The sequence below is a fragment of the Neovison vison genome, chromosome 3 (genome assembly GCF_020171115.1).
Source record: "Neovison vison isolate M4711 chromosome 3, ASM_NN_V1, whole genome shotgun sequence".
Classification (NCBI taxonomy): domain Eukaryota; kingdom Metazoa; phylum Chordata; class Mammalia; order Carnivora; family Mustelidae; genus Neogale; species Neogale vison.
Window position 1 is genome coordinate 187,636,106 of NC_058093.1, and position 22,724 is coordinate 187,658,829.

Sequence of the window (22,724 nt, forward strand, 5' to 3'; positions counted from 1 at the left end):
CAGCCTATAAATCAGGGTTCCCTCGAAGTCCAAGCAGATTGATCCTCATGTGGTTTTTTTGGGCAGAATCACCAGGCACTTCTTCTTTCTATGGGGAAGGCTGAATGCTGCATCGTGGTTTCAGAATCCCCTATCAAGTGAGTTTGGAGACCAGTCAGGTGAGAACGGAATTGTATACACAAACTCAGTTAAATTCATTGCCAAGAGGAAGGCAGTTCCAATGTGCAGCGGCTGATTCGAGACATCCATCACCTTAGTAAGGGCGGATGTCAGATATTTGCTCACACTGGAGTTTGTGTATTATGACCTACAAATAGAGAGGTGGCGTCAAGGGGCCATGGAGGATATCCCATGCGGAGGATTGTGAGATGCTCCTAGCAAGGTTTCCTTCTACTGGACTGGTGGAGTCTGGTTGGTTTGCTCCGAAGTTCCCCATGTGGACAGTTTGGGTAGCAGAGCTCTCTCGCATGGATGCCTGGAAAGCACACTTTCATTGACCATTGCAGCTGAAGAACATGGCAGGTTCGTTCTTGTGGCTCTGGGATGAAGTGCCAAGGCCCTGAGTTGACTTGGAATCTCTAGCCCATGAGTCACAGTGTTGGTTTGTTTACAGGGAGATCTAGGAATGTGATGGTGGCTAAGGGGCCATGGAGGATTCTCCAACCCTGAGGGTTTGGCACAGGTCTAAAAGCCCCATTTCCTTCTGGGGATAGGAGATGTTCTATTGTGTTGCTCAGGGACCACATGTTGTATCACAAGTTGGTATTCCAGAACAGGCCTCTGAGGACAGATGTCTGAAAGCTAATCTAGGGTTCCAATGAGGTCCAAGGGATATGTCAGGTTCAATCTTCTGACTCAGGACCATTGACATGGGTGTCAGCCTGGATTCAGGTGATCAGGGTGTTTCAGACTGCACATATGCTTCCTGAGTGGCCTCTAATAGTGGGGTCGCTCAGGGTTCTTGCACATTTCTCTTAATCTGAAGGGTTTGTGTAACTGTGACTGGTACAGTTTTCTTAGGAATGGCAAGTCCAGGCCTGTGGTGTGGCTCCGAAGGCCCCATCCTGGAGGGCATGTGAACCATGGCTTTGGGTGAGTAGTCTGCAAACAGAAACTCGGTTTAGGGTTAGTGGTGAGGTGATCGCAGGAACAGTGCATAGACCTGGAGGGCAGCTCATCAGAAACTGTAATTAAGGTGACCTGACGGTGGTAGCACAGGCTTTTGTATCTGGATTGTGTGTCCAGGATGACCTTGGAATGCAGGTGTGGTCTCCAGGATCTATGGGAGATTTTTCCTCTCTAAGGATCCTATCGGCTTAGTTTGGTGCCCATTCGGTGAACGGAAGAGTGCTGTTTTCTATCTTAGGGGTGCCACACACAGGGATTTCAGAGACGGCGTCTGTGATCAGGCACCAAGAAATTCTACCAAGGGTTAGGATTCGGGCTGAGGGGTGTACCACGGCTGCAATGCGGGTTCCTGGTGGTGCAACTGAGAGGGCTTGTTTGAAAGCATTCTCAGGTTGAGGGTCACAATGCCTGCTTGTGGCCAGGGCGGTCCTCATGAGTGGGCGTGGTCTCATTGGTCATGTAGCTGACTCCCACTCTGAGGTTTGGACACCCATCCCCACAGCCAGGTTTCCTGCTATGGGGAAGGAGGGGTTCTCTATTGTTCTTCAGATTCCCCCATTGGTAGGGATTCCAGCAAACATCTGGGGACAGATGCCTGAGTACCAAGGATTGGTAGAAAGGACGGACTTTGGCCATGGCTGCACTAACTTGCTGGATATGGTCCCCAAACTCTGGGTGTCTGAAACTCGGTCGGTGCTCAAACTATGTCAGACACAGCACTAGTGTTCAGGGAAGCCTATAAATCAGGGTACCCTTGAGGGCCGAGCAGAAGGATCCTCATGTGTGGTTTCTGGGCAGACTCACCAGTCCCTTATTTCTATGGGGAAGGCAGAATGCAGAATTTTGGCTCCAGAATTCCTTATCAAGAGGGCATGGGGACCAGTTGGGTGAGGATGGAATTGTAATCACAAGCTACGGTTTAATTCAGTGCCAAGCAGAAGCCATTCCAATGTGCAGTGGCTTATTCATGATATCCAACACCTGAGTAAGAGCAGATGTCAGACGTTTACTCACACTGAAGTTTGTGTCTATGATGACTGACTAATGGAGAGGCGACATCAAGAGACCATGGAGGATTTCCCATGCTGAGACATGTGAGATGCTCCAAATAGCAAGGTTTCCTTCCTCTGGACACGTGGAATCTGATTTGTTTGCTCCCAGGTGCCCCATGTGGAAAGTTTGGGTAGCAAATCTCTATCGTTTAGACTGGGAAAGCATAGTTCCATTGACCACTGCAGCTAAGAAGGTGGCAGGTTCATTGTGGTGGCTCTTGGGCAAAGTAACAAGGCCTTGAGTTGACATGGAATCTCTAGCACATGGGTCACAGTGCTGGTGTTACTAGGGAGATATTAGAATGTGCTGGTAGCTAAGGTGCCATGCAGGATTCTCCAACCTTGAGGGTTTGACACAGGTCCAAGAAAACGGATTCCTTCTGGAGACAGGAATTTTTCTGTTGTGTGGCTCAAGGACAACTTGTGGTATCATATGTTGTTATTGCAAAACAGCCCTCTCAGGACTGACACCTGAAATTCTAATTTTCCAATGAGGTCCTAGGGGCATGTCAGGTTCAATCTTCTAACTTAGGATCATTGTCATGGCTGTCTGCCTGGATGTAGGTGATCAGGGTGTTTCAGACTATGCATTTGTGTCCAGGGTGGCCTCCAATAGTGGAGTGAGCTCAGGGGCCTTGCAGGTTTCTCCTAATCTGATGGGTTTGGGAAACTGTGATGGGCACAGTTTCCTTGGGAATGGCAGGCACAGTCTGGTGGTGTGGCACCAGAGACCTCATCCTTGAGGGCATGTGAGCCATGGTTTTGGGAGAGAAGTCTGCAAACTCCAACTCGGGTTAGTGTTAAGGCGATGTGATACAGGCCCAGTGCGTAAACCTGGAGGGCAACTCCTAAGTAACTGTAATTAGTGGGACTCGAAGGCGGAAGCACAGGCATTTTTTCTGGATTGTGTGTCCAGGATGGCTTCGGAATACAGGTGTGGTTTCATGGGTCTTTGGCAGATTTGTCCTCTCTAAGGATCTTGGCGGCTACCAATAGTTGGGTGGTTTTGGGGAGAAGGGAAGAGTGATGTTTTCCATCTTAGGAGTGCCCAAAACAGGGATTCCAGAGACGGGATCTCGGTCTGAGTTCTTGGAAAATCCGAACAAGGGTTAGGATTGGGCCTAGGGCCTTCCTAGGCCTGCAATGAAGGATCCTCGTGGTGCAACTAGGAGGGATTGTTTGAAAGCATGCTCAGGCTGAGGGTCACAATGCCTCTTTGTGCCCAGGGCTGCCCTCAGGAGTGGGTTTGGTCACATTGGCGATGCAGCTGTCTCCACTCTGAGGGTTGGACAACCATCCAAAAACAGCCACGTTTACTGCCACGGGGAAGGAGCAGTTCTCTATTGTGCTTCAGGTTCCCCCATTGGCAGGGATTCCAAGAAAGATCTGGGGACAGATGCCGGAATACCAAGGATGGGTAGAGATGACGACCCTGGTCCTGGGCCTGTCTCACATGCTGGATATGGGCCTCACCCTCTGGGTGACTGACACGAGGTAGGGGCTCAGGATTTGTCAGACACAGCACTGGGGACCAGAGCTGCCTATAATTCAGAGTTCCCTCGAGGGCTGTGTAGATTGATCCTCATGTGGAGTTTATGGGCAGACTAACCAGGCCCTTCTGCTTTCTATGGGGAAGGCAGAATGCTGCATTGTGCCTCCAGAATTCCCTATAACGAGAGCTTGCAGACCAGGAGCGTGAGGATAGAATTTTAAACCCATGCTATGGATAAATTCAGTGACAATTGAATGAAATTTCCAGTATGCAGTGGCTGATTTGAATATCTAGCACCTGAGTAAGGGCGGATGTCAGATGTTTTCTCATGCTGGAATTTGTGTCTATGATGACCGACAAATGGAGCGGAGGCGTCAAGAGGCCATGGAGGGTTTCCTACGCTGGGGTTTGTGAGATACTCCAAACATCAAAGTTTCTTTCTACCAGACAGGGGGAGTCTCGCTTGTTTGTTCCAGTTTCTCATGAGGAAAACTTGTGTAGCAGAGCAGTCCTGTATGGAGGCCTGGAAAGCACAACTCCATTGACCATTGCAGCTGAGGAAAATGACAGGTTGATTCTGGTGGCTCTGGGGCGAAGTATCAAGGCATTGAGTGACATGGAGTCTCAGGAAGCTGTACCACAATGCTGGTTTGTTACCAGGGATATCATAGAATGTGCTGGTTGCGGAGGGGCCGTGCAGGATTTATTTACCCTGGGGTTTGACACAGGTCCAAGAGCACGGTTTCCTTCTGGGGCCAGGAGATGTTCTGTTCTGTGGCTCAGGGATCACATGTCGTAACATAAGTTGGTATTCCAGAACAGGCCGCTGAGGACAGATACCTGAAAACCTAATCTAGTGTTCCAATGAAGTCCTCAGGGCATGTCAGGTTCAATGTTCTGACTCAGGACCATTGACTTGGGTGTCTGCCTGGATGGAGGTGATCAGGTTGTTTTATACTGCACATTTGAGTCCAGAGAGGCCTCCAATATTGGGCTGGGCTCAGGGGCCTTGTAGGTTTCTCCTAATCTAGAGGTTTTGGGCAACAGTGACGGGCACAGTTTCCTTGAGTATGGCAGGCACAGTCCTTTGGTATGGCTCCAGATACCAAAACCTTGAGGACATATGAAGCATGGTTTTGGGAGGGAAGTCTGCAAACACAAACTTGAGTTAGGGTTAGTGGAGAGGTGATTGAAGACCCAATGCATAGCCCTGGAAGGCAGCTCCTCAGGAACTGTAAATCGGATGACTCAAAGGTGGTAGCACAGACTTTTGTATCTGGATTGTGTGTCCAGGAAGGCCTCGGAATGCAGGTGTGGCCTCATGCGTCCATGGGAGATTTTTCCACTCTACGTTTCCTGGGGGCTCCCAATAGTTTGGTGACTTCTCGGGGAAAAGAAGAGTGCTGTTTTCCAAATTACGGGTGTCCCAAAATAGGGATTCCAGAGACGGGCTCTGGGTATGGGCCACTGGAAAAATCCCACCAAGTGTTAGGATTTGGGCCTAGGGGCATACCAGGCCTACAATGCAGGATCCTGAAGGTTTCAGAATCTCACATTGAGATCCGCATGAGAGCAATTGTTTGAAAGCATGCTCAGGCTGAGGGTCACCGTGCCTGCTTGTGCCCAGGGTGGCACTCATGAGTGGGCGTGGTCTCCTTGGCATGGAGCTGGCTTCCACTTTGAGGGTTGGAAACCCATCTCAACAGCTAGGATTCTTGCATGGGGAAGGAGTAATTCTCTATTGTGCTTCAGGTTGCCCCATTGGCATGGATTCCAACAAAGGTGTGGGGACAGATGCCTGAATACCAAGGATGGGTAGAGGTGACAGACTTGGGGCATGGCCAGTCTCACATGCTGGATATAGGCCCCGATCACTTGGTGGCTGACACTAGATCTTGGCTAAACTCTGGCAGACACAGCACTAATACCCAGGGCAACCTATAAATTGGGGTTCCCTCGAGCACCCAGTAGATTGAACCTCATGTGGAGTTTCTGGGCAGACTCACCAGGCCCTTTTTCTTTCTACGGGGAATGCAGAATGTTGCGTTGTGGTTCTAGAATTCCCTCTCAAGAGAGCTTGCAGACCAGGAGGGTGAGGATGGAATTATAAACACAAGATATGGTTCAATTCAGGCTCAAGCGGAAGGCAGTTCCATTGTGTAGTGCCTTATTCGAGATATCCAGCACCTGAGTAAGGGTGGATATCAGATGTTTGTTCATGCTAGGGTTTGTGTCTATGTTGACCGACAACTGAAGGGGTGGTGTCAAGAGGCAATGGAGTATTTCCCAGGCTGGGGCTTGTGAGATGTTCCAAACAGCAAGGTTTCCTTCTTCCGGACAAGAGCAGTCTGGTTTGTTTCTTCTAGTGTCTTCCATGTGGAAAGTTTGGGTATCAGAGCACTACTTTATGAATGCCAGGAAACCACCTCCATTGCCCATTGCAGCTGAGGAACATGGCAGGTTCTTTCTGCTGGTTCTGGGGCGAAGTACCAAGGCCATGAGTTGGCATGGAGTCTCATGAAGATGGGTCACAATGCTGGTTTGTTACAAGGGAGATCTTAGAATGTTCTGGTGGCTAATTTTCTGTGCAGGTTTCATATACCGTGAGAGTTGGACACAGGTCCAAGAGCATGGCTTCCATCTGGGGACAGGAGATTTTCTGTTGTGGGGCTCAGGGACCATATGTTGTATCATAAGTTGGTATTCTAGAAGAGGCCTCTAAGGAAAGATGCCTGAAAAGCTAATCTAGGCTTCCAGTGAGGTCCTAGGGCCATGTCAGGTTCAATCATTTGACTCAGGACCATTGACTTGGGTGTCTGCCGGATGGAGGTGAACAGCGTGTTTCAGCCTGTGCATTTGCATCCAGAGCGGCCTCCATAATTGGGGTGGGCTCAGGAGCCTTGCAGGTTTCTCCTAATCAGAAGGGTTATGCAACTGTGATGGGCCCAGTTTCCTTGGGGATGGCAGGCACAGTCTTGTAGTGTGACTCCAGGAGCCCCATCCTGGAAGGCATGTGAGCCATGGTTTTAGGAGAGAGATCTGCAAACACAAACTCTGGATAGGGTTAGTGGCGAGGTGTTAGCAGGCCCAATGCATAGACCTGGAGGGCAGCATGTCAGGAACTGTAAATCAGGTGACTCAAAGGCAGTAGCACAGGCTTTTGTAACTGGATTGTGTATCCACGATGACCTTGGAATGCAGGTGTGGACTCATGTGTCTATGGGAGATTTTTCCTCTCAAGGATCCTGGGGGCTCCCAATAGTTTGGTGGCTTTCTCAGGGAAGAGATGAGTGCTTTTTTCCATCTTAGGGGTGGCCCAAAACAGGGATTCCAGTGACGGGCTTTGGGTATGGGCACATAGAAAATCCCACGAAGGGTTAGGATTTGGGCCTATGGGTGTACCGGGCCTGCAAAGCAAGATCCTGGAAGTGCAACTGAGATCGTTTCTTTGAAAGCATGCTGAAGCTGAAAAACACAATGCCTGCTTGTGCCCAGGGCAGACCTCATGAGTGGGCATGATCTCCTTGGGCAAGCAGCTGGCTCCCACTTTGAGGTTTGGACACCCATCTCAACAGACAGGCTTCCTGCCATGGGGAAGGAGGAGCTCTCTATTGTGCTTCAGGTTCCCGCATTGGCAGGGATTCCAGAAAAGGTATGGGGACAGATGCCTGAATACAAAAGATGGATAGAGGTGACGAACTTGGGCCATGGCTGGTCTCACATGCTGGATATGGGCTCAGATCTCTGGGTGGCTAGAACTAGGTCTTGGCTCAGGCTCCGTCAGACACAGCACTAGTGCCCAGGACAGCCTATAAATAAAGGTTCCCTTGAGCGCCAAACAGATTGATCCTCATGGGGAGTTTCTGGGCAGATTCACCAGGCCCTATTTCTTTCTGTGGGGAAGGCAGAAATTTGCTTTGTGGCTCCCAAATTCCCTCTCATGAGGGCTTGCGGACCAGGAGGCTGAGACTGGAATTCTAAACCCAAGCTATGGTTAAATTCAGTGTCAAGCTAAAGGCAGTTCCAGTGTGCAGCAGTGGAAATGAAAATCCAGCACCTGAGTAAGGGCTAATGTCAGATATTTGTTCATGCTGGAGTTTTTGTCTATGATGACCGACAAATGGAGGGGTTGTGTCAAGAGGCCATGGAGGATTTCCCATGCTGGTGCTTCTGAGATGCTCCAAACAGAAGGTTCCCTTCTACAGGACAGGGGAATTCTGATTTGTTTGCTCCAGGGTCACCCATGTGGAAAGACTGGGTAGCAGAGCACTCCCACATGGATGCCTGGAAAGCACACCTCCACTGACCATTGCAGCATAGGAACATGTCAGATTCATTCTGGTGGCTCTGGGGCGAATTGCCAAGGCCTTGAGTTGACATGGAGTCTCATGAAGATGGGTCAAAATGCTGGTTGCCAGGGAGGTCATAGCATGTGCTGGTGGCTAATGGGCCGTGCAGGATTTAACCACCTGAAAGTTTGACACAGGTCCAAGAGCACCGTTTCATTCTGGGGTCAGGAGATATTCTGTTGTGGGGATAAGGAACAACATGTTGTATCATATCTTGGTATTCCAGAATAGGACTCTGAGGACAGATGTCTGGAAACCAATCTAGGGTTCCAGTGAAGTCCTAGAGGCATGACAGTTTCAGTCATCTGACTCAGGGTCATTGACGTGGCTGTCTGCCTGGATGGAGGTGATCAGAGTGTTTCAGACTGTACATTTGCATCCAGAGTGGCCTCCGATATTGGGGTGGGCCCAGGGGCCTGGCAGGTTTTTCCTAATCAGGAGGGTTTGGGCAACTGTGACAGGCACAGTTTTCTTGGGGATGGCAGGCACTTTCCTGTGGTGTGACTCCAGAGACCATATCCTGGTGGGCTTGTGAGCCATGGTTTTCGGAGGGAATTCTGCAAACACAAACTGGGGTGATGGTCAGTGGTGAGGTGATCACAGGCTGAATGCATAGACATGGAGGGCAGCTCATTAGGAACTGTAAATAGGGTGACTCGAATGCGGTAGCACAGACTTTTGTATCTGGATTGTGTGTCCAGGATGGCCTCGGAATGCAGGTGTGGTCTCATGTGTCCATGGGAGATTTTTCCTCTCTAAGGATCTTGGAGACTCCCTATAATTTGGTGATTTCTCAGGGAAGGGAAGAGTGCTGTTTTCCATCTTAGGGGTGCCCCAAAACAGGGATTCAAAAGACAGATTCTGGATCTGAATCCCTGTAAAATCCCAACAAGGGTCAGGATTTGGGCCTAGGGGCATACCAGGCCTGCAATAAGGGAACCTGGAGGAGCAACTGATAGCATTTGTTTGAAAGCAGGCTCAGGCTGAAAGTCACCATGCCTGCTTGTGCCCAGATCGGCCCTCAGGAGTGTGCGTAGTCTCATTGGCAATGCAGCTGGCTCCCATGCTGAGGGTTGAACACCCATCCCAAAAGCCAGGATTTCTGCCATGGGGAAGGAGGAGTTCTCTATTGTGCTTCAGGTTCCCTCATTGGTAGGGATTCCAGTAAAGGTCTGGGAACAGATGCCTGAATACCAAGGATGGGTAGAGTTGATGGCCCTGGTCCATGGCCAGTCTCACATGCTGGGTATAGACCCTGCCCTCTGGGTGGCTGACACGAAGTCAGGGCTCAGGCTCTGTCAGACACAGCACTAGTGGCCAGGGTAAGCTATTAATCAGGGTTCCCTCGAAGGTCGATCAGATTGATCATCATGTAAAGTACTGGGTAGCCTCACCAGGCCCTTCTTTCTATGGGGATGGCAGAATGCTGCATTGTGTCTCCAGAATTCCCTATCAGGAGGGCTTGTGGACCATGAGGGTGAAGACAGGATTGTAAACCCAAGATATGGTTAAATTCAGTGTCAAGCAAAAGGCAGTTCTAGTGTGGAACAGTTGAATCGAAAATCCAGCCCCTGAGTAATGGCGGTTACTAGATGTTTGCTCATGCTGGAGTATGTTTCTATGATGATCGACAAATGGAGGGGTGGCATCAAGAGGCCATGGAGAATTTCCCACGCCGGGGCTGCTGAGATGCTCCACAAAGCAAGGTTTCCTTCTATTGGACAGGGAGATTATGGTTTGTTTGCTCCAGGGTCTCCCATGTAGAAAGTTTGGGTAGCAGAGCACTCCCGCATGGATGCCTGGAAAGCACAACTCCACTGACCATTGCAGCTGAAGAACATGGCAGGCTCGTTCTGGTGGCTCTGCAGTGAAATGACAAGACCTTGAGTTGACGTGGAGTCTCATGGAGATGGGTCACAATGCTTGTTTGTTACCAGGGAGAACTGAGAATGTGCTGTTGGCTAAGGGGCCGTGCAGGATTCGTCTACCTGAGGTTTGACACAGGTCCAAGAGCACGGTTTCCTTCTGGGGTAAGGAGATGTTCTGTTGTGTGACACAGGGACCACCTGTTGTATCATAAGTTGGTATTCCAGAACAGTCCCCTGAGGACTGATGCCTGAAAACCTTATCTGGTTTTCCAGTGAGTCCCTGGGGCATGTCAGTTTAAATCTTCTGACTCAGGATCATTGAGTTGGCTGTCTGCCTGGATGTACGTGATCAGGGTTTTTCAGAATGCTATTTCTGTCCAGAGAGGTTGACAATATTGGGGTGGACTCTGGGGCATTGTGGGTTTCTCCTAATCTGGATGGTTTGGACAAATGTGACGGGCACAGTTTCCTTGGGGATGACAGGCACCGTCCTGTGGTGTGGATGCAGAGACCCCATCCTGGAGGGTATGTTTACCGTGGTTTTGGGAGAGAAGTCTGAAAACCCAAATTCGGGTTAGGGTTAGTGGCGAGGTGATCGCAGGCCCAATGCATAGACCTGGAAGGCATCTTGTCAGGAACTATAATTAGGGTGACTGGAAGTCAATAGCTCAGGCTATTCTATCTGGATTGTTTGTCCAGGATGGCCTCAGAATGCCTGTCTGGTCTCATTGGACCATTGGATACTTTTCCTCTCTAAGGATCCTAGGGGCTCCCCATAGTTTGGTGGCTTTTTTGGGGGTGGGAAGAGTGCTCTTTTCCATCTTAGGGGTGCCACAATACAGGGATGCTAGAGACGGGCTCTGGGTCTGGGCGGCTTGAAAATTCCCAGAAGGAAAGCGTGCACTTTGACCTTTGCCAAACCATCAGGGTAGAAGAATCCTGCATGGCACCTTAGACACCTGCACATTCTAAGATCTCCCTGGCAACAAACCAGCATTGTGGTCCATCTGCAAGAGATTCCATGTCAACTCAAGGCGTTGGTAATTCGCCCCAGAGCCACCAGAAAGATCTTGCCATGTTCCTCAGCTGCAATGGTTAATGAAGGTATTCTTTTTAGCCATCCATGTGGGAGAGCTCTGCTACCCAAACTTTCCACATGGGGGACCCCGGAGCAAACAAACCAGACTCCAACTGTTCGGTAGAAGGAAACCTTGTTGTTTGGAGCATCTCACAAGCCTCAGCTTGGGAAATCCTCCATGGCCTCTTGATTCCACCCCTCTGTTTGTCGCTCATCATAGACACAATCTCCAGTGTGAACAAATATCTGATTCCGCCTTACTCAGGTGCTGGATATCTTGAATAAGCTGCTACACATTGGAACTGCCTACCACTTGGCACTGAATTTAATTGTTGCTTGTGTTTGCATTTTAATCCTTACCCTACTGGTCCCCAAGCCCTTTTGATAGGGAATTCTGGAGCCACAGTGAAGCATTCTGCCTTCCCCATAGAAAGGAGAAGTGCCTGGTGAGTCTGCCCAGAAAACCCATATGAGGATCAATCTGCTCGGCTCTCGAGGGAACCCTGATTTATAGGCTGCCCTGGCCACTAGTGCTGTGTCTGGCAGACCCTGAGCCCAGACCAATGTCAACCACACTGAGAGTGGTGCCCATATTCTAATACGTCATCTCTACCCACCCGGGTCTTCAGGCACCTGTCCCCTGATCTTTGCTGGAAACCCTGTCAATGGGGGAACCTGAAGCACAGTAGAGAACTCCTTTTTCCCCGTGGCAGGAAATCTGGCTGATGGGATGGGTGTTCAACCCCCATAGTGGGAGCCAGCTGCATGGCCAATGAGAACATGACCACTACTGAGGGACGCCCTGGGCATAAACAGGCATTGTGACCATCAGACTGAGCATGCTTTTAAACAAACACTCTCAGTGGCAACACCATAATCCTGCATTGCAGGCCTGGTATGCCCCTAGGCCAAATCATAACACTTGGTGGGATTTTCCAGGTGCTCAGTCCCAGAGCCCGTCTCTTGAATCCCTGTATTGGGGCACCCCTAAGATGGAACACAGCACTCTTCCCTTCCCCTAAATGCCACCAAACTATGGGGAGCTGCCAGGATCCTTAAAGAGGAAAATTCTCCCATGGAGCCATGAGAACACCGCTGTATTCTGAGGCCATCCTGGACACACAATCCAGATAGAAAAGCCTGTGCTACCACCTTCGAGTCACCTAATTACAGTTCCCTATGAGCTGCTGTCCAGTTCTATGCATTGCACCTGTGATCTCCTTGCAACTAACCCTAATCCGAATTTGTGTTTTTGCAGACTTCTCTCCCAAAACCATGGCTCACATGTCCTCCAGGATGGCGTCACCGGAGCCACAGGACAGTGCCTGCCATACCCAAAGTAACTGTGCCAGTAACAGTTGCCCAAACCTTCCATATTAGGCGAAACCCGAAAGGTCTTTGAGCCCACTCCCATATTGGTGTCTGCTCTGGATGCAAATGTGCAGTCTGAAACACCCTGATCTCCTACATATTGGCAGACAGCCATGGCATCGTCCTGAATCAGAAGACTGAACCTGACTTGGCTCTAGATCCTCATTGGAACTCTAGATTAGTTTTTCAGACATCTATCTTCTGGGACCTGTCCTGGAATACCAACTTAGATAAAATACGTGGTCCCTGAGCCACACAACAGAAAATCTCCTGTCCCCAAAAGAAAACCGTGTGCTTCGACCTGTGCCAAACTTTCAAGTTTGGAGAATCCTGCACGGAACCTTAGCCCCAGCATCATCTATGATCTCCCTGGTAACAAATGAGCATTGTGACCCATCTGCAAGAGATTCCATGTCAACCCATGACCTTTGTCCTTCAGCCCAGAGCCACCAGAAGGAACCTGCCATATTCCTTAGCTGCAGTTGTCAATGGAGGTGTGCTTTCCAGGGATCCATGCGGGAGAGCTCTCCTCCCCAAACATTCCCAATGGGGGACCCTGGAACAAACAAACCAGGCTCCACCTGTTCTGTAGAAAGAAACCATGCTATTTGGAGCATCTCACAAACATCAGCATGGGAAGTCGTCCATGGATTCTTGACGCCACCCCTCCATTTTTCGGTCACCACAGACACAAACTCCAGTGTGAGCAAACATCATCCATCCACCCTTACTCGGGTTCTGGATATCTCATTCGTTGGCCATCATAGATACAAACTCCAGTGAGAGCAGACATCTGAACTCACCCATACTCAGGTGCTGGAGCTCTCGAAAAAAAAGCTGCACTTTGGAACGGCAGTATGCTTGGCACTGAGCTTAAATGTAGCTTGTCTATTCAGACTTCTGTCCTCACACTCCTCGTCTATAAGCCCTCCATATAGGGAATTTGGGTGCCACAATGCAGCCTTCTGCCTGCCCACCAGAAAGAAGAAGTGCCCTATGGCTCTGCACAGAAAATCCACATGAGGATCTAGCTGCATGGCCCTCTATAGCACCCCAATATAATAGGCCACACTGAGCACTAATGCTCTGTCTGACACAGCCCGAGCCCTGACCTCCTGGCAGCCACACAGATAGGGGCCCCATATCCTACAGGTGTGACCTGCCTTGACCAGAGTCTTTCTTCTCGAACCAACCTGGGTATTCAGGTACCTTTTCCAGAACATAGCTCAAATTCCTGTTCATGGGGGAACCTGAAGCACAAAAGGGTGCACCTCCTTCCCCATGGCAGGAAAACTAAATGTTGAGATGGTTGTCCAACCCTCAGATTAGGATCCAGCTGCATGGAACAAGAGACAGCGCCCACACAGGATGGGCAGCTGGGCACAAACAGGCATTGTGACCCTCACCCTAAGATGCATTTCCAACAAGCCCCAGCAGGAGCTGGACCAGGACCCCACAGGCTGGACCTGTCAGTCCCCTAGGCCCAAATCCTAAGCCTTGGTGGGATTATACAGGCACCAGGACCCAGAACCCATCTCTGGAATCCATGTTTTCACAGGAACCCTGACACGGTAAAAAGCAGTCTACCCTTGCCCCAGTAAGACACCAAAGTCTTGGGTGCCGGGCAGAATCCCCAGATAGGAAGAAACTCCCATGGACACATGAGGACACCCCTCCATTCCGTGGCCACCCTAGACACAACACAGACAGAAAAACCTGTGTTCCTGCTTCCCAGATGCCCGAATTTCAAATCCCAAGGAACTGCCCTCAGGGTCTACAGATTGGTCCTGCCATCACCTCGCCCCTAACTTTTATCCGATTTTGTGTCTGAAGATTTTGGTCCCAGAGCCCTGAACCACATACCCTCCAGGATGAGGTCTCCAGAAACACAGCACATCACTGGGCCTGCTCTCCAAAGAGAATTATTCCCATCTCAGTTGCCCAAACCCTCCAGATTAGTAGAAAACTGCAAAGACCCTGAGCCCACCCCTATTTCATAGGCTGCTCTTGAAAGAAATGTATAGTCTGTCTCAGCCTCAGCAACTACCTCCAGGAAGACACACAGGTCAATGGCACTGAGTCCGAAGATTGAATCTGCCATGTCCCTAGGACCTCATCAGAACCCTAGCTTAGGTTTTCAGGTCTCTGTCCCTAGAGGCCTGTTCTGGACAACCAATATATGGTCCAACCTGTGGTCCGTGAGCCATACAAGAGATTCCCTCCTGTCCTGGGAAGGAAAACTTTCTCCTGGGAACTGGGTCAAACCCTTAGGATAGGAGAATCCTGCATGGCCCCAGGGCCTCCGCCATAGTCCAAGGTCTCCCTGGCAACGAAGCAGCATTGTGATCCTTAAGACTGAGAACTTCTGTCAACTCAGATCACTTGGGACTTGGAACCAGAGACAGCTGATCAAGCCTGCCCTGTTCCTTGGCTGTAATGCTAACCCGAGGTGGGCTTCTCAGGCCTCCATTCAGAGAGCTGTGTTATCAAATCTAAACGGACTACCCCTGTCCTGCATTAGGAGGCCTTGCTGTTTAGAGCAGCTCACAAGCTCCAGCTTGGGAAAACCTCCAAGGCTTTTTGAGAAAGCCCCACCATTTGTTGGCCATTATGGATACAAACTCCAGCGTGAGCAGACATCTGACCCTCACGCATACTCAGGTACTGGAGATCTCGAAAAAAACACTGTACATTGGAATGGCCATGTGCTCAGCACTGAGTTTAACCATAGCTTGTGTTATCAGACATCTGTCCTCACACTTCTAGCCTAGAAGCCCTCCATATTGGAAATTCTGGAGCCACAAAGCAGTATTCTCCCTGCCCACCAGAAAGAAGTGCCCTAAGGGTCTTCCCAGAAACCCCACATAAGGATCCATGTGCCCAGCTCTCAAAGGCACCCCATTATCATAGGCCGCCCTCTGCACGAATGCTCTGTCTGACACAGCATGAGCCCTGACCTCCTGTCAGCCACCCAGACAGCAGACCCCATATACTGCAGGTGGGTCCTGTCTTGGCCCAAGACCGTCATCTCGAACTGACCTGGGTATTCAGGTACCTGTCCCAGAACGTAGAACAAATTCCTGCCCATGAGTGACCCAGAAGCACAAAAGAGGACTTCTCCTTCCCCATGGCATGAAAACTGAATGTTGAGATGGCTGGCCAACCCTCAGAGTGGGAGCCAGGTGCATGGCCCATGAGACCATGCCCACCCCCTATGAGCGTCTGAGCACAAAAAAGGCATTGTGACCCTTAGCCTCAGACCCCTTTTAAACAATCCCTCTTGGGAGCTGGAACAGGAACCAACAGAGCGGACCTGTCATGCCCCTAGGCCCAAACCCTAAGCCTTGGTGAGGTTATCCACGTGCCTGGACCCAGAACCAATATCCGGAATGCCTGTTTGGACAGGACCCCTGAGATGGAAAACTGTGCTCTCCCTTTCCCCAGAAAGACACTAAACTCTTGGGTGCCGGGCAGAATCCCCAGAGAGGTAGAATCTCAAATGGACCCATGAGGCCACCCCTCTATTCCATGGCCATCCTAGACACACAATCCAGACAGAAAAGACTGTGCTCCTGCCTCCCAGCCGTCCGACTTTCAAATCCCAAGGAGCTGCCCTGAGGGTTTGCAGAACAGGCCTGCAATCACCTCGCACCTAATCTTACCCGAGTTTGTGTCTAAAGACTTTGTTCCCAAATCCCTGACCCACATGCATTCCAGGATGGGGCCTCCATCACATCACATCACTGGGCCTGCTCTTCTGAGGAAACTCTGCCCGTCTCAGTTCCCCAAGACCTCCAGATTAGCAGAAACCTGCAATGCCCCTAAGCCCTCCCAATTTTATAGGCCGCTCTGGAAAAACGCACAGTTTGACACAGTCTGAGAACATACCTCCCCGAAGACACACAAGTCAATGGGAAGGGATCAATGCCCTAAGGCCACGGTGGGTGTAAGGTCCTGGGTGTGTGGCCAGCTGTCTCAATGTCAGTCTGAATGTCTGGGCTCAGGCTATGTAATACAGAGCATGAGTGCTTAGGGTAACCTATGCAACTGGGGTGTTGCTGAGGGCCAAGCAGGTTGATCTCATTTTGGGTTTCTGGGCAATGCGAGAGACAATGTTTTTTTGTTTGTTTGTTTGTTTGTTTTTTGTTTTTTGTTTTTTGTTTTCCGGTGGGCAGGCAGGGTGCTTCATTGTGGCCCCAGAATTCCCAGTCCGGTGGGCTTGTGGGCCAGGAGTGTCAGGACGGAAGTCTGAAAACACCAGCTAGGTTGAGGTTTGGGGCCAAGGGCATGACAGGTACACTCTGCAGAGGCTGAATCGGGATCTCCTGCATCTGAAGTCAGGGTGAGGATCAAACGTTGGCTGAGGCTGGAGATTGTGTCCATCATGTCCCCTTCATGAAGCAGGGGCCTCATGAGGCTAAGGTGGTTTTCCCATGCTGAGTTTGTGAGTTGCTCCAAACCACAAGGTTTCCTTTGGCGGGACAGTCGAGTCCTATTGGATGGCTCCAGGACATCCCATATGGAAGGACTAGAGAGCAGGGTTCGAAGTATGGATGCCTGTACAGCATACCTCCCATTCCCATTGGCTCTTTGTGACAAGACATGTTTGAACTACTTGCTCTGGGGCGAGCTACCCAGGGGTCAGAGATGAAATGGACTCTCCTGAGGATGGGTCATATGTGGGCTTGTGTCCATGGGAACTTGGAATGTGCTGGTGGCTCAGGGGCCCTGCAGAAATTGTCTACCTGAAGGGTTTTATATAGCTCCAATAAGAAAGCTCCCCATGGGAGGAGGAGTCAAGATGGCGGAGAAGTAGCAGGCTGAGACTACCTAAGCTAGCAGGAGATCAGCTAGAGAGCTTATCTAAAGATTGCAATCACCTGCAAATCCATCGGCAGATCAAAGAGAAGAAGAACAGAAATTCTAGAAACAGAAAAACAACCACTTTCTGAAAGGTAGGACTGGCGAAGAAGTAAATCCAAAGCGACGGGAAGATAGACCCCGGGGGGAGGGGCCGGCTCCGGCAAGCAGCGGAGCAATGGAGCACAAAATCGGGACTTTTAAAAGTCTGTGCCACTGAGGGCCATCACTCCAGAGGCTAAACTGGGGCGAAGCCCACTAAGGGTCGGCGTGGTCTCAGGTCTCGCAGGGTCACAGAAGGATCGGGAGTGTCTGAGTGTTGCAGAGCTTGCGGATATTGGAACGGGAAAGCCGGCTACAGAGACAGAGCCAACAGTAAGATCGCAGCTCGGTGTTGCCTTGAGCCAGTCGCGGGCTCGATGAGCTCGGAACGTGGCCAGAGGTTGGGCAGATGAGAGTTACTAGGAGCTGCTCGCTGAGGGCGCACTGGGGAGCGGCCCCTGGGCTTTCGGTTCCTCTGGGCCGGAGACCAGAAGGCTGCCGTTTGTGTTCCCGTCCTCCGGAACTCTACGGAAAGCTCTCAGGGAACAAAAGCTCCTGAAAGCAAAGCCGAGCGGATCACTCAGCCCAGCCCCTGCTAAGGGAGGTGCAATAACGCCTGGGGCAAAGACACTTGAGAATCACTACAACAGGCTCCTCCCCCAGAAATCAACAAGAAATCCAGGCAAGACCAAGTTCACCTACCAAGGAGTGCAGTTTCAATAGCAAGGAGAGCAGCAGAATTCCAGAGGAGGAGAAAACAAACCACGGAACTCATGGCTTTCTCCCTGTGATTTTTTAGTCTTGCAGTTAATTTAATTTTTTTTCTATTTCATTTTTTTTCTTTTCTTCTGTTAAAATTTTTTTAAACATTTACCCTTTTCTTTTTTAACGTTTTTTAACTAGTTTATATAATATATATACATATATTTTTTTTTCTTTTTTATACTTTTTTTATTCTTTTTTTTAATTCTTTTTTTTTCTTTCTTTATTTTTGAACCTCTTTTTATCCCCAAATCAGAAGAGATCCCAATCTCTTCAATCCCTTTTTTTAATTCTTGATTGAAATTTTAATTCAATCTCTTTTTTTAATTCTTTTTTTTTCTTTCTTTCTTTTTGAACCTCTTTTTATCCCCAAATCAGAAGAGATCCCAATCAGAAGAGATTGAGAGATCCCAATCAGAAGAGATCACAATCAGAGGAGATCCCTCACCCAATCGTAAGGGGGGAGAAATCCCCTCACGATTTGGGATCTCTTCTGATTGGGTTAAAGCATATTTTCCTGGGATTGTTGCCACCCTTTTAGTATTTTACTTGCTCCTTCATATACTCTTAGCTGGACAAAATGACAAGGCGGACAAATTCCCACCAAAAAAAAAGAACAAGAGGCAGTACTGAAGGCTAGGGACCTAATCAATACAGACATTGGTAATATGTCAGATCTAGAGTTCAAAATGACAATTCTCAAGGTCCTAGCCGGGCTTGAAAAAAGCATGGAAGATATTAGAGAAACCCTCTCCAGAGATATAAAAGCCCTTTCTGGAGAAATAAAAGAACTAAAATCTAACCAAGTTGAAATCAAAAAAGCTATTAATGAGGTTCAATCTAAAATGGAGGCTCTCAGTGCTAGGATAAATGAGGCAGAAGAAAGAATTAGTGATATAGAAGACCAAATGACAGAGAATAAAGAAGCTGAGCAAAAGAGGGACAAACAGCTACTGGACCATGAGGGGAGAATTCGAGAGATAAGTGACACCATAAGACGAAACAACATTAGAATAATTGGGATTCCAGAAGAAGAAGAAAGAGAGAGGGGAGCAGAAGGTATACTGGAGAGAATTATTGGGGAGAATTTCCCCAATATGGCAAAGGGAACGAGCATCAAAATTCAGGAGGTTCAGAGAATGCCCCTCAAAATCACTAAGAATAGGCCCACACTCCGTCACTTAATAGTAAAATTTACAAGCCTTATTGACAAAGAGCAAATCCTGAAAGCAGCCCGGGAAAAAAAGTCTGTAATATACAATGGTAAAAGTATTAGATTGGCAGCTGACTTATGCACAGAGACCTGGCAGGCCAGAAAGAGCTGGCATGATATTTTCAGAGCAATAAAAGAGAAAAACATGCAGCCATGAATACTATATCCAGCTAGGCTATCATTGAAAATAGAAGGAGAGATTAAAAGCTTCCAGGACAAACAAAAACTGAAAGAATTTGCAAACACCAAACCAGCTCTACAGGAAATACTGAAAGGGGTCCTCTAAGCAAAGAGAGAGCCTACAAGTGGTAGATCAGAAAGGAACAGAGACAATATACAGTAACAGTCACCTTACAGACAATAAAATGGCACTAAAATCATATCTCTCAATAGTTACCCTGAATGTTAATGGGCTAAATGCCACAATCAAAAGACACAGGGTATCAGAATGGATAAAAAAACAAAATCCATCTATATGTTGCCTCCAAGAAACTCATTTTAAGCCCGAAGACACCTCCAGATTTAAAGTGAGGGGGTGGAAAAGAATTTACCATGCTAATGGACATCAGAAAAAAGCAGGAGTGACAATCCTTATATCAGATCAATTAGATTTTAAGCCAAAGACTATAATAAGAGATGAGGAAGGACACTATATCATACTCAAAGGGTCTGTCCAACAAGAAGATCTAACAATTTTAAATATCTATGCCCCCAAAGTGGGAGCAGCAAACTATATAAACCAATTAATAACAAAATCAAAGAAACACATCAACAATAATACAATAATAGTAGGGGACATTAACACTAACCTCAGTAAAATGGACAGATCATCCAAGCAAAAGATCAACAGGGAAATAAAGGCCTTAAATGATACACTGGATGAGATGGACATCACAGTTATATTCAGAACATTTCATCCCAAAGCAACAGAATACACATTCTTCTCTAGTGCACATGGAACATTCTCCAGAATAGATCACATCCTCGGTCCTAAATCAGGACTCAACTGGTGTCAAAAGATTGGGATCATTCCCTGCATATTTTCAGACCACAATACTTGAAGCTAGAACTCAACCACAAGAGGAAGTTTGGAAAGAACCCAAATACTTGGAGACTAAACAGCATCCTTCTGAAGAATGAATGGGTCAACCGGGAAATTAAAGAAGAATTGAAAAAAATCATGGAAACAAATGATAATGAAAATACAATGGTTCAAAATCTGTGGGACACAACAAAGGCAGTCCTGAGAGGAAAATATATAGTGGTACAAGCTTTTCTCAAGAAACAAGAAAGGTCTCAGGTACACAACCTAACCCTACACCTAAAGGAGCTGGAGAAAGAACAAGAAAGAAACCCTAAGCCCAGCAGGAGAAGAGAAATCATAAAGATCAGAGAAGAAATCAATGAAATAGAAACCAAAAAAAAAATAGAACAAATCAACGAAACTAGGAGCTGGTTCTTTGAAAGAATTAATAAAATTGATAAACCCCTGGCCAGACTTATCGAAAAGAAAAGAGAAATGACCCAAATAAATAAAATCATGAATGAAAGAGGAGAGATCACAACTAACACCAAAGAATTACAAACTATTATAAGAACATACTATGAGCAACTCTACGCCAACAAATTTGACAATCTGGAAGAAATGGATGCATTCCTAGAAACATACAAACTACCAAAATTGAACCAGGAAGAAATAGAAAGCCTGAACAGACCCATAACCAGTAAGGAGATTGAAACAGTCATTAAAAATCTCCAAACAAACAAAAGCCCAGGGCCAGACAGCTTCCCCGGTGAATTCTACCAAACATTTAAAGAAGAACTAATTCCTATTCTCCTGAAACTGTTCCAAAAAATAGAAATGGAAGGAAAACTTCCAAACTCATTTTATGAGGCCAACATCACCTTGATCCCAAAAGCAGACAAGGATCCCATCAAAAAAGAGAGCTATAGACCAATATGCTTGATAAACAGAGATGCGAAAATTCTCACCAAAATACTAGCCAATAGGATTCAACAGTATATTAAAAGGATTATTCACCACGACCCAGTGGGATTTATCCCAGGGCTGCAAGGTTGGTTCAGCATCCGCAAATCAGTCAATGTGATACAACACATCAATAAAAGAAAGAACAAGAACCATATGATACTCTCAATAGATGCTGAAAAAGCATTTGACAAAGTATAGCATCCCTTCCTGATCAAAACTCTTCAAAGTGTAGGGATAGAGGGCACATACCTCAATATCATCAAAGCCATCTATGAAAAACCCACCACAAATATCATTCTCAATGGAGAAAAACTGAAAGCTTTTCCACTAAGATCAGGAACACGGCAGGGATTTCCATTATCATCACTGCTATTCAACAAAGTACTAGAAGTCCTAGCCTCAGCAATCAGACAACAAAAGGAAATTAAAGGCATCCAAATCGGCAAAGAAGAAGTCAAATTATCACTCTTTGCAGATGATATGATACTCTATGTGGAAAACCCAAAAGACTCCACTCCAAAACTGCTAGAACTTGTACAGGAATTCAGTAAAGTGTCAGGATAGAAGATCAATGCACAGAAATCAGTTGCATTTCTCTACACCAACAAGACAGAAGGAAGAGAAATTAAGGAGTCAATCCCATTTACAATTGCACCCCAAACCATAAGATACCTAGGAATAAACCTAACCAAAGAAGCTAAGAATCTATACTCAGAAAACTATAAAGTACTCATGAAAGAAATTGAGGAAGACACAAAGAAATGGAAAAATGTTCCATGCACCTGGATTGGTATAATATTGTGAAAATGTCTATGCTACCTAAAGCAATCTAAACATTTAATGCAATTCCTATCAAAGTACCATCCATCTTTTTCAAAGAAATGGAACAAATGATTTTAAAATTTATATGGAACCAGAAAAGACCTCGAATAGCCACAGGAATATTGAAAAAGAAAGCCAAATTTGGTGGAATCACAATTACGGACTTCAAGCTCTATTACAAAGCTGTCATCATCAAGAAAGCATGGTACTGGCACAAAACAGAGACATAGATCAATGGAACAGAATAGAGAGCCCAGAAATAGACCCTCAACTCTATGGTCAACTAATCTTTGACAAAGCAGGAAAAAATGTCCAATGGAAAAAAGACAGCCTCTTTAATAAATGGTGTTGGGAAAATTGGACAGCCACCTGCCGAAAAATGAAATTGGACCATTTCCTTACACCACACACAAAAATAGACTCAAAATGGATTAAGGACCTCAATGTGAGAAAGGAATCCATCAAAATCCTTGAGGAGAACATAGGCAGCAACCTCTTCGACCTCTGCCGCAGCAACATCTTCCTAGGAAAAGCAAGGGAAGCAAAGGCAAAAATGAACTGTTGGGATTTCATCAAGGTCAAAAGCTTTTGCACAGGAAGGGAAACAGTTAACAAAATCAAAAGACAACTGAAAGAATGGGAGAAGATATTTGCAAACGACATATCAGATAAAGGACCTAGTGTCCAAAATCTATAA